Source organism: Mixophyes fleayi, chromosome 6, assembly GCF_038048845.1.
Source record: "Mixophyes fleayi isolate aMixFle1 chromosome 6, aMixFle1.hap1, whole genome shotgun sequence".
Lineage (NCBI taxonomy): Eukaryota > Metazoa > Chordata > Amphibia > Anura > Limnodynastidae > Mixophyes > Mixophyes fleayi.
Window position 1 is genome coordinate 15,288,785 of NC_134407.1, and position 12,640 is coordinate 15,301,424.

At 40.7% G+C, this 12,640-nt stretch overlaps 1 protein-coding gene across 9 annotated transcripts in view; it reads right to left on the reverse strand.

Annotated features, from left to right (window-relative positions):
- Positions 1-12,640, reverse strand: part of LDB1 (LIM domain binding 1) — a 199,626-nt gene that overhangs the window by 33,059 nt on the left and 153,927 nt on the right. Inside the window, exon 1 of one of the 9 annotated variants that reach the window (XM_075215900.1) lies at positions 858-1,189. The exons of the other annotated variants lie outside the window; for them this stretch is intronic. The gene's annotated coding sequence lies outside the window, so the exon portion shown is untranslated. Of the gene's footprint in view, positions 1-857; positions 1,190-12,640 lie in introns of those variants that run through there. 9 annotated transcript variants of the gene reach the window in all.

Here is a 12,640-nt window from a genome sequence, read left to right on the forward strand (position 1 = left end):
TAATATCAAAAGAATATAAACAAGTGTACTCTCATGCCCAAGATTAGCACCCATTAAAAATAGATCTACAAGTCACATCAGAAATTAATATTACAACACAATATTAAGGCCATTCATTAGCATAATTATACAGTTTCAGAAGCAGGATACAATTGTTTATTTCCTTTGAAGTGATCATTTGTTTTAGCAAGCAGAGATTATCAAGCTGTAAAGGAACTGGGAAGAGGGGGGATGGGTTGAAAAAGCGAGGGGGGGGGGTACCATCAGCAGCTTCCTCTGGCCTGTCTTATTAACACATTCCTGCCTGGCACACAGCTAGGAGATAATGTGTATTGTGAATCATGTGCATATTGACATATGGCTGTACAGACAGAAATAACAATGAGTGGTATTTAGGAACTAAATACTCATAACCAGCATCATATTTGTGAACAGCTTCCTATTTATGAGATAAGTTAGTATATAGCCTGATCTATATCTGCCTTAGGTAGCTCACGTTTGAGGTGATCAATGAGAAGACTTGGACTGGCCATAGGGCCTAGTGATCCCTGAACTGAGAACATGCAATATACACACACTACAAGAAAGAATGCACAGAAGAGTGATCATAAAGATAAATAATATGAATAGGATATTGCAATTAGACATAAAAGATAATTGCATATACAGATATAAGATACATCCAGTCCTATATATAGACAACAATACATCCCCATAAACGTATCCCCACTCCTAACCACACATTATTCTGCTTCCAGTGGGCACTGTTGCTTTAAATAAAATGAAACACCTACTTCAATGTAAGAGAGGCCTGGAAGACACTACATACAAAGCAATGGCAGCATGCATGCACTCACCTGAAGAAACAAAGCAGCTACTCCGGGGTGAAGCTAGGAGTGTGCAGGGGGAGTTACCACATGTCTGTGCGCCAGGGTCCCGGCAGGAAGGAAATCAAGCTGCCGGCTGCGGCCTAGCTGGGAATGGCAGCCTGAGGGGGGACAGGAGGATGTGGGCTGGGTGTAGCTTTGTGTAATCTTCTCCTCACCACAATGGCTGCGAGCGCCGGGTGTGAGTGCAGGAGGCTGCAGTGGGCTCTCTCACTCACTCTCACACTCCCCCTCTTTTCTGTGTCTCCCACAAAGAGGCCCAGGAGGTGTCCTGTCCCTGCACCCTTCCCCCCTCCTCTCTCTCTCATGAATACGGGGAAGGAGGAGGAGGAGGCTGGGAGGGAGCAGCCATAGGCTGGGAGGACAACAAAAGACATGAGAGAGGGGTTATTCCTCTGCCTGCCCATTGTGTACACACAGGGGGGGTAAGGGATGGTTCCTGGCACAGGGCACCAAGTGCCCTCAGTATCTGCCCACAGGTCTGTGTGGCACTGTATAATATCTCCCATCACTAATGTTCATCTCTGTTATGTTCTTATTATCCTCTATCATCCAGCTATCTATTCAGAAACAACATTTCTTTTTCTTTATAGTCAGTATGATGGGTCTTTATCTTTAATATGTGCAGCTTAAAATAGATATGTTTGTTTAATTTTTGCACTTTACAAACTTTACAGTACAAATCCAACCAGAAAACACAAGAAAAGTTTCTATATTAACAGACAAAAGCATGCTGGTATTTATCTAATTTGTTGTTCTTGCCTATGCTTGTTATGTCTGTAGGTTTAAGCCTACTACATGTGTTGAAATAATTGCTGAAATGACAAAGTTGCATTCGCTGATGTCTACTGTATTATGTTCTATGTGTTGCATTATAACATTTAATAAAATGCACTAAGAGTTTGCCACAAAACATAGATCAGAAAGTCTTGAGTGCAAGTTACAAATAAAGCTGAAATTTTTGTATTATATAATTATTATTATATTTATATGTCCGTACATGTTCCAATCCAAGCGTATCTCAATATATGTATCGATTTGAATCTGGGTGGAAGTACACTCTAGCTAAACAGTATTTGGCATACATAGACATTAGACAATAAAAGTTCACATCAGAATGCATAAAACTTATTTTATCATAAAAAACAAGTACTAACCGTATAATTTTTTCATTTTTTTTTTATATTATTTACATAGGATTCCGATGTGTACTGTACATATAATGCATTTTTATAATCTATCTTAGTTGCATACAGTTGTTTTGTGATATGGGCAGCACGGTGGCTTAGTGGTTAGCACTTCTGCCTCGCAGCACTGGGGTCATGAGTTCAATTCCCGACTATGGCCTTATCTGTGAGAAGTTGTATGTTCTCCCCGTGTTTGCGTGGGTTTCCTCCGGGTGCTCCGGTTTCCTTCCACACTCCAAAAACATACTGGTAGGTTAATTGGTTGCTATCAAAAATTGACCCCAGTCTCTCTCTCTGCCTGTGTCTGTCTGTGTGTTAGGGAATTTAGACTGTAAGCTCCAATGGAGCAGGGACTGATGTGAATGAGCTCTCTGTACAGCGCTATGGAATCAGTGGCGCTATATAAATAAATGATGATGATGATAGCTAGTGACATGTATACATGTAACATTCAATTTAAAGACTATGCCATGACAGTTGTCACTATCAATCATTGTTGACACCTGCCGTGGAGCGGGTACAAAAGATACAGCTGAAAACAAGCGTACTTGAATCGAGCGTGATTGCGCACTGTACATTGCCTATGTTAGTCCGTCCTTTCCCTCCCCAGCTCTATCTCTCAAGTCGTATGCAGTTGTGTCTTTTGCGTTCGGACATTAATTGCATGCAATTGCGCTCATTAGCGTTAGGTCCATATCTGGGCATGCGCAGTGCGTTATCATGCAAGATACGCTACACAAACGGGCGTACGTCCGAGGATGAATCGCACCCTAGAGGAGCTTGGTGACCTTTTTTCAGAATGTGACCACTGATAACAAAATAATAACACAATTCAGCAGCAATTTTATGAAATACAGAGCACAGGCTATACATGCCCCTCATGTTCTTTATAGTGCACTGAGTGCCAAATGGTTATTTGTGAAAATCTAGAATTGCATTTTACATTATAGTGTCCCTATGTATGCTCTTTGCAGCCTGCAATGACAGCAGAAATTGGACTATCACAAAAACACAATAAGACCAGTTCTGTTCACATTATTTATGTAATTGGCCACATAAAGACACAGACATTGACATGTAAATGGTGCAAATAAATGGTTTTGCCAAAATGCAACATTAGACCTGCTAGCTGGCTTTAAAAGTAGGAGCAAAAGTAAAACAAAAAAAATATAAAAAGTTGAACAAATACCGGCATGCAGTATAAATACAGATTTCTGATTGGTTGCTATAGGCAACATCTCCACTTTTCCAAACCCTGCAGTTCACCATCATTATCACTATTTATTTATATAGCGCCACTGATTCTGCAGCGCTGTACAGAGAACTCATTCACATCAGTCCCTGCCCCATTGGAGCTTACAGTCTAAATTCCCTAACACACACACACACACACACACAAACACAGAGAGAGAGAGAAAGAGACTAGGGTCAATTTTGATAGCAGCCAATTAACCTACTAGTCTGTTTTTGGAGTTTAGTAAATATACCCCTTAATCTTTATACTCCTGGTATACCCCTGCTGGTGCTTGTGCTTTGGCCAATACTTTCAATAAGACTTATTTTATGATATCCAGATGCCCTATATATAGGGAAGTACAGTATAGGCTCTTAAATATTAATGCAATAAAAGCATTAAACTGTAAACTGAACCAAAGACCCCTAAAGATTTCAAAATAGCAGCATTTTAAAACCGTCCTGGTCAACTTTTCAGAATTCCCCTTCGAGATCTTTGTCAAATCAGGGTATGGCCGGGGATTAATGACACCATCCGCACCTGCGAGAGTCAGCAGGTATGTTTAAGAGATTACTGGACAAGTTGAAATTAATTAAGTGGGTGGCTAAATTGATGGTGAGTGGGACTTTGAAGTGATGTCTTCACTTCTGCAGGTAGGTGCTATTCCTATTTTGCAAATGTTTGCACAAAATGTCTACGTGGAGTCTCTGGCAATAAATAGAAAGTCAGCTTGCACCTATGTATGAATCCACATTTTTTCAGGTTTGTAAATTACTTTTAACCTTTCCTTAAGTAATGTTGGTTGGCACTATAAAAATCCCCCAAATTGGTTATATCACTATATATAAAAGAAGAATTTTGTTTGTTGGCGAATATCTTCCACAGCTCTCAAGGTAAAGTTGGCCGACATATTTATATATTATCAAAAATGTAACCTATTAGACCACATAGCGACGAATATTGAAAACATCATTTTTTGGTTGTAAACAATTGTGTTGACTGCTGGAAAGAAACCTCGCCATGACACGACAACGACAACGCAACAAATCTTGCGACAATTGAATTTTTTAAGTGAAAGTATAAATAAAATAAATCGTAGTCGCAATAAAATTAATTTCATTTTAGTGAAATAAAATCTTGTTTAGTTAAAATATTGTTTTATTTCTCGAATCTGAGCTTTTGAATTTTTTTAAATAGCATTTTTAGTCTATTTACCAAATAATCTGTTAATATATAAAAACTGCTACACATTAGAAATTGGACCCGAACAAAGCCGGGTGACCCTGCTTGTAGCATCTAAAAAAGCACAGTAACGCGTGTAATAAAAAGCAGGAGTAGTCCTGTACATTATATATTCACTGCAGCGATTGTTGATCCCTCTCTCCAGTGAGTTTTATGCCAGTTCTCTTACTCGATGCAAATCAGTGTAGTTGCTATGGTAACCCATTGAGAAGTCTGTCAGGTTAAATGGTGTAACATTTGGTATGAAGATGTTGTTACACTGCTGTGGCTCAAAATACAATAAAATAAAATGTATAGATTCCCTGTCGTCCAGTGACTCTTTATACCATAAAAGTCGTGATCATCAGTTTATAAGATATAGTCGCTCTTAATGGTCTCTGTCCTTGGAGGGCTAATGGGTCAGACTAATATATAGCAAAGTTAGTTTAATAAATATAGGACAGACACAGGAATGTAATAATGAGTTGTTTTATACTAATTACGTCATTAACGATTGATATAGATGCCTTAAATATATAGTACATTGCACTTTATTTGGACCACACACATCGGACCACCCTGATCATGAGATTTTAGTCTAGATCAAATACATTATTTATATAGTATTTATAAAGTCATAATACAGCCCTCCAAACGTCTCCCATCACTACCAGGGAAAACATCAGATCAATGTGTGCAGAGCTCACTCTTATCAGGAACACATTGGGCCTGATTCATGTCTGAACTTGGAGGTAAGTCCTAGGGCCTGATTCATTAAGGAAGTTAAGTAAAAAAATTGAGTAAGTAGTCTGGACAAAACCATGTTACAATGCAAGGGGTGCAAATTAGTTTTCTGTTTTGCACATAAGTTAAACACTGACTGTTTTTCATGTAGCACACAAATATCAACTTTAAATGTCAGTGTACAAATAAGCTATCAAGTATTTGTGTATGACAACTGTCAACTGTATAATAATTTAAAATATTTTTGTTGTAATATTTTTATGTAATTTACATAAATAAAGAGGACTTCAATGCGCACAGTACATACAATGCGTTTAGATATTATATCTTAGTTGCATACAGTTCTGTGATAGCTACTAACACGCATAGTGTAATTTTTAATTAAAAGTCTATACCGTGTCAATCATCACTATTATCCTGCAGTGGGAGCAAAAGATACAACTGAAAACAAGCGCACTTGGACTTGAATCGACTGCTTCTGCGTTGAAACGTCCTTATTGTACATGGCCTACGTTAGTCCGCCCCTTCGCAGCCCGGTTCTGCCTCAAGTTGTAGGAAATCCAAACAGTCACTTGTCTGCAGATCTGAATCGCCTGCAATTGTGCTCAGTGTTTTCTGGGCATGTGCAGTGTGGAATCACGCAAATTACGCTACGCAAGCGTACGTACATCCGAACATGAAGTAAGCCGTAAGAGTCTAGCTGGTCTAGTCTGGAATCAATATACATGACAATGCAGCCTACAAATCCACCAGGAACTATTGCAGAGGCATGAGGCACTAAGTTATAACTATTATATATTTACATAGCGGCAAACATTACGCAGCAATGTACAGAGAATAATATGTAATTATACACATCAGTCCCGGCCCCCATTGGAGCTTACACACTTAATTCTCTAACACACGCACATGTCCATATTTGTCAGAATCCAATTAACCTACCTGTATGTTTTTTTAGTGGGAGGAATCCTACACATCATTATTATTATTATTATCTTTGACTTATAAGGTGCCACAAAGGGTCCGCAGCGCCGTACATTACATATACAGAAAACAGAACCAAGACACAACATGATACAAAAATATATACAAACACAGGTGACAGGGTTAAGCTAGTGAAAGGGATGGTACAAATCAGCGAGAAGAAGGCCAAAGCTTAAGAAGACAGGGAAAACAGGGCTAGGGAAGCAGGCCAAGAGGTACAGAGGGTGAAGGAACAGTAGAAGGAGCACACAAGGAAAGTGGGTAAACTACAAGTCCCAGCATGCTTTTCCAATATATAACATCTTATTGCTGGAAGGGCATGCTGGGACTTGTAGTTCACAACACCTGGAGTGTCACAGGTTAGCCAACACTGTCATAGTGCCACCCTGCTGCACAGTACATCCTCCAGGCTGGGAACGATGCATGCGGCCCCCTCTGCTAAACATCACTGGGGTTCGGGGGCTGACCTATCATGAGGAGCGGCAAGAATGACAGATGCAGCACAGACAGGGCTCTCACTCCACATCCGGGCTAGTTGCTGGAAGGCCCGAGATGCTGTGTGCCCCCAGTGATGCCAAACTGAGCGCGCCCTAGGAGCAGAGTTCAGTAGGGTCACTGAGCACTGCAACGCTACTTTGCACCATGCAAATAGCTTTTTGCCCATACTATAGTTTTCAGAACTCCACCCAAAATGCTGGGACTTATTAACACTTTGAAAAAAAATAATAATAATAATTATTGCACTTTTTCTTTGCACTTCACTTTTGTTTTGTGTATATATATTTTTTCACTTCAAACCTGGGATGCAGACAAACTCTTTTATTATTATTATTATTATTCATTGCGCCACACATTTCCACAGCTCCGTGCAATGAGGAGTAGAACAAAACAACAACGAATTACATGGTACAGAGCAGGGGATGGGGACAAGCTGACGGTAGATCAGTGTGAGACAAGCCTGTGTACAGGTACATAGGTGCAACAAACAGAGCATGAGACAGGGACCAGGCAGAAGGAGTCTGACAGGATAGGGATGGGCAGGAAGACAGACGGAAAGACGGCTATATCCGTGAGAGCTTACAATCTAAAGGGGAGGGACCAACATAAAGGAGGGTGACACAGAATGGGTGAGTGAGTGTGCGGGGTCAGTGGGGGATGAGTTAGGAGAAGAACTGGTAGGCATTGAGGAAAAGATGAGATTTTGAAGCCTTGGAGACAGGTGGATAGTCTGATTGGGCGTGGAAGTGACTTCCATAGCTGGGGACCAGCACAGGAGAAGTATTGGAGGTAGAACTGTGAAGATTTAATCTCATGGGCTTTTGTTCCCTTTATCTAAAAACACACGCACCTCAGGCTTTAGGAAAATAAGGAAACACAGTGATGAAAAGACTAATCGCTGTGTGTTTTCTGCATTAGTAACTGTATGAGGAATGTGACATTGATTGACAGTAGAGTAAAGATGTAATAGTGGCGGTGGTAGTCAGTGTCACGGTACTGACTCCCCCGACACAGAACAGAACAACATGGGAAAAAACCTACTTACAGGAATGCAGATTACTTCAGCTAACGACTCCGTGTTGCCCGCTGGAGAAAACGACATCATCAGTAACCGCGACTTGGCTTAAAGCGGCGAGTGACGGACCCACCTGTCATTGATGTAATGTAAGTACTATTTTGGGGGTTAAGGTTAGGGTTAACCCTAACTTCTAACCCTAATATCTCTAACACCCCTAACCCCTAAAAGAGTACCTACATTACATCAATCACAGGCGGTTCCATCCATCGCCGCCATAACCAAAGGAGCGGTTGCTGATGACATCATTTTCTCCAGACGGCAACACGGAGTCATGAGCTGAAGTAATCTGCATTCCGGTAAGTAGGTTTTTCACAGGTCGGTGTACTATTAATTCGGAATCCTCATGTCGTTCTATTCTGTGTCGAGGTAGTCAGTACCATTAATAGGTACTACACCCCTCTCTTGGCACCCCTGTCTCCATATGACTAAAGATGCCAATACATGCTATGATTTGGATAGCCATTTAAGTCAGCCAGCTGACAATACACTATCCCATTTCCATTTGTCTATTTAGAAAGGTGTAGTACACTGGTTTATTCCACTCAGTGGGTAACTTATTGTCTACAATACATGCTTGTAGTTGTAGATTTAGCAAACATTCTAAAAAGGAAAAGTGGAGGTGTTGCCCATAACAACCAATCGGATTCTAGCTATCATTTATCTAGTACATTTTAGAACGTGATAGCTAGAATCTGATTGGTTGCTATGGGCAACTCCACCACTTTTGCTTTTTAGAATATTTGATCAGTCCTTTCCCCATAGTCTCTGTGGCCCTTATTATATTGTCCTCCAAGCGGTCCAAGTATCACTCCTCCTTCCACTAGACTCTCCTTTCCACCACCCACTGAGGCCCCCAATTACCAGGTTAGTATAACACGAATGTAATACAGGAGTCAGTACAGGGGCTAAGAAAGCACAAGATAAAAGGAAAGAGAGACCAGGCTGGCAGGAACCAAGCTGGGTCGCATGCAGTATGAATTACGTGTTTCTTTTCATCAGATGAAAATATGTAGAAAATATTCTCTCAAAAGATTGTGTTAATAAAATGTTTACTATGAGCTATGATTGGCTTCTTATGATCAAATGATCAGAATGATTTAGATTGAATAATTGTCAGCGTGATGCCAGATTTACACTCCATATTCCTTTAGATACAGATCAGTACAGGGGGGTGGGATCTCTTGAATTCTTTGAGACCACACATGCTCAGGAGAGATGCTCCTGAGAGCAGGAGGGGGGGGGGGGGGGGGCAGGAGGCAAGGATGGCATTGGTGGGTCCCTTATAAAATTTTACTATCAGACCCAGCAATGTACTGTTCCCAGAGCCTGAGTGAGGGTTCAGACGCCCTAGGCTAACGTGCTCCTAGCACCCCCTCGCCTCTCACCCCAGGCTAATACATCGTAGGTGAAAAACGACCTCATCCTTAATTTAAAATCCGGCTTTCTTCACTCCCCCCCATCCCAATGTTTATGTTCCCATGTTTTGGAAACTCGGCTCCACTTTGAATTTCAGTTTACACCTCTCCGTCACAATTTTGCACTCCCAAAAATGTTGCGCCCTAGGCTGCAGCCTATTGGATAATCAGGCTCTGACTGTGCCTCCGCTGGATTAAGGGGTACAGAGTACATACATGTGGGGACCAGGGCTTAGGCAGGCAATGCTGACAATAACACTGTGTTATGCGAGTTAATATAATTTTTTTTACCCTCTTAGTGAGAAGCACAAACAACCTCCCAGATCTCGTGGTATAAACAGACCTGCACGAATCCCTGTTATTTTCTGTGACATAGTGCACACTATTACACCTGTAATATTCATGTACAAGTAAGACAGGGAGATAACCAATGACGCACATCAACATCTGGGTAACTGGCTGTGTTCTGTACGTCACATGTGTGTTTATAATTAGTTTGATAAATACACCTACACATAAGGGGATGTTTGTAATAAAAAGCTGCACAACTAAAACTTTGTAAAGAGAATCACTGAAATCAGACTCAGCGGTACTGTCGGATATTTAGGTATTTTAACCCTTTGGTTGTATAGTAAGTGACCATTTTGCTCATGTGCTACATGCACATTCTATGTTATAAATACAGAACATAAGGTTGAAGTCTAACTCACGTTTACTTTTACATCATGCAATTTTTGCAAATGCAGAGAACTTGCAGAGTGCAGTTTATCTACTGTCACTTATATAAATCTATACATTCTCCACACAATATATTTAATCTGTGACACGTTTACAAATGATTATTTTATTAGTTTATACAATCACTTATGCAGGTAGCGAACAATGGGATCACGCTTAGATTTCCACCGGGGAACACAGATTTACAGAGCGAGATCTACAGGTTTGAAGTGCAGCAATTTGTACATGTGTTTCTAGCATACTTGTCTACTCTCCCCAAATGTCTGGGACACTCCCGAATCTTGGGGACTTCTCTCAGACTATTGGCATAGTAGGCCACCCTACTGGATCGTCTTTCTTGTGAAGTGGATGGGGTTTTAGACATGCAATTTGTGTCATCAGGCCACACGTCTACTGTGGGAGGACGCAATATTTGGACTATGACAAGACGTTTACACTTTTGCACCATGTAAACCTCTTGTGGAGGCCTCTCCCGGGAGCAGAAGATAGGGGTACATCTGGAAGTACTATGGGAGTCCATCCTGGTGCACTGCTGCAAAACCAAGGTGTTTGGCTGGGGCACATCAGGTGTGCTGCTTAAATTACCCCCAATGTGTTACCAAAAATGGCGATACTGGCAGCTCTGATACAGGTATGTTTAATGGGAGTAAAGGTAAGCTTAGTGGAGAGTGTGCTGACCTGTGAGGTTAATGAGCCCTGTGTGGCTAAGTACACAGAGCTCTGTAGTGTGTCCCGATAAGGCCACACATCTTGGCTCTGACAGAAGACTTGAACGAAGAATCTAAAAATAGACACTTTAATAATGGAGTTCTCATGTGGTTCTATAGGGGGGCTACTACACAAGAACTGGCCTACTCAGATGGGTTGTGTTGTCTATGTCTTTTACCTGCTTGAAGGACTTTACATATTTTAGTGAATGTCTTGGCTCCCAATAAATGGAAGCCAAGATGGTGATTCTGCCCCTTTATACCTGGCTCACCTGGATTCCTAACATATTCTGGTTAAAGTGCTAGAATGTCTAGCAGGTTGCCCTCAACTGAGTAGGACCCCTAAGCCAAGGATAGGCAACCTGATACACTTCAGGGGATGCATGGGGTGACCCCTAACCTGCAAAAGGGGCGCACATTACCCTTAGTCATCATCATCATCACCATTTATTTATATAGCGCCACTGATTCCGCAGCGCTGTACAGAGAGCTCATTCACATCAGTCCCTGCCCCATTGGAGCTTACAGTCTAAATTCCCTAACACACACACACACACACACACACACAGACAGACAGAGAGACTAGGGTCAATTTTGATAGCAGCCAATCAACCTACCGGTATGTTTTTGAAGTGTGGGAGGAAACCGGAGCACCAGAAGGAAACCCACAAACTCCACACAGATAAGGCCGTGGTCAGGAATTGAACTTATGACCCCAGTGATGTGAGGCAGAAGTGCTAACTCCTGAGCCACCGTGCTTCTCAGTAATAAATTAAAATGATACATTTAACCAAATAGTGATACACCTATCTGTAATACACATCAGCAGACATTATAAACAAATCTGACAATAAAGCAGGAAGGAGCTGGGGGCCGCAGGTAAAGGCTTAGTGGGCCGCCTGTTGCCAATTACAGCCCTAATGGTAACACGGATACAAAAAACTGTAAGGCGCTGCAAACACCCTTCCAAGTAGAAGATATAAGCAATTATTCCTGCTTTTTGGGGCGCATAACATTTTTAGTGGATTCTCCTATAATCATGATGCAACTAACAGCCTTGTCTGTTAGCGTAAACTGATACACTATCCTTCTATCATCTGGACTGATATCGGGGTCCATTGTACCTCATTGGTGGAATTGATTCAGAATAACTATTTGTTGTGCACCATTCCATTCCCGGATTCAGCTCATTAAGATTATAATCTCAATATTCACTATCAAACTGAGATTGGATATCCAACGGCTATAAGTTAATTTAGCGTCATATGGTACCATATGCTAATCAATTTGGCCACATCTTGTTATAACCATTGGTCAGTTTTCAACAATACTCAAATGAGGGAGTATCTATGTCTGATCTAGCAATGATAGACCTACAACACATGTATTCTTTATAAAGCATATAAAGTTTTCATATAATATCCCTTTAAATGACAACATTTACCTATACACAGAGTATGAGATCTATGTGATACCTATGGGCTCCTGGCTATTTAACTCTCATGATAGACATTGTTCTTGACAACGGATATCTGAAGTTGACAAATAATTGCCGGTGAAATAAAAGAAACATTTGTTCTACAACTGGTCTTATCAATGTGTTAAATAACTTTTTTTTTTTGCAACACTTACTAAATACATCGCAACAGATCTGTGTCATATCCAAGGGAAATCAAATTAAAAGACTTTGGAACATATTTATCAAAGGGAAAAGAGCCCTATTGTGGATATTATTGCCGGTTATAGAGCGATTTATTACTTTGCCCAATACAAGAAATGGATTGCTATTGGGGATAACATTGTTGCCTTTACATGGGAAAGCCTATTTAAGTATTGCAATGCATAAAGAATTTTTAAATGCAATAATGTTTAAAACTATTTATTACATTTTTAAAACAAATCTGCACTATTTTTAAATGTACTTTTATTTTTTTACTTTTTTTGGTT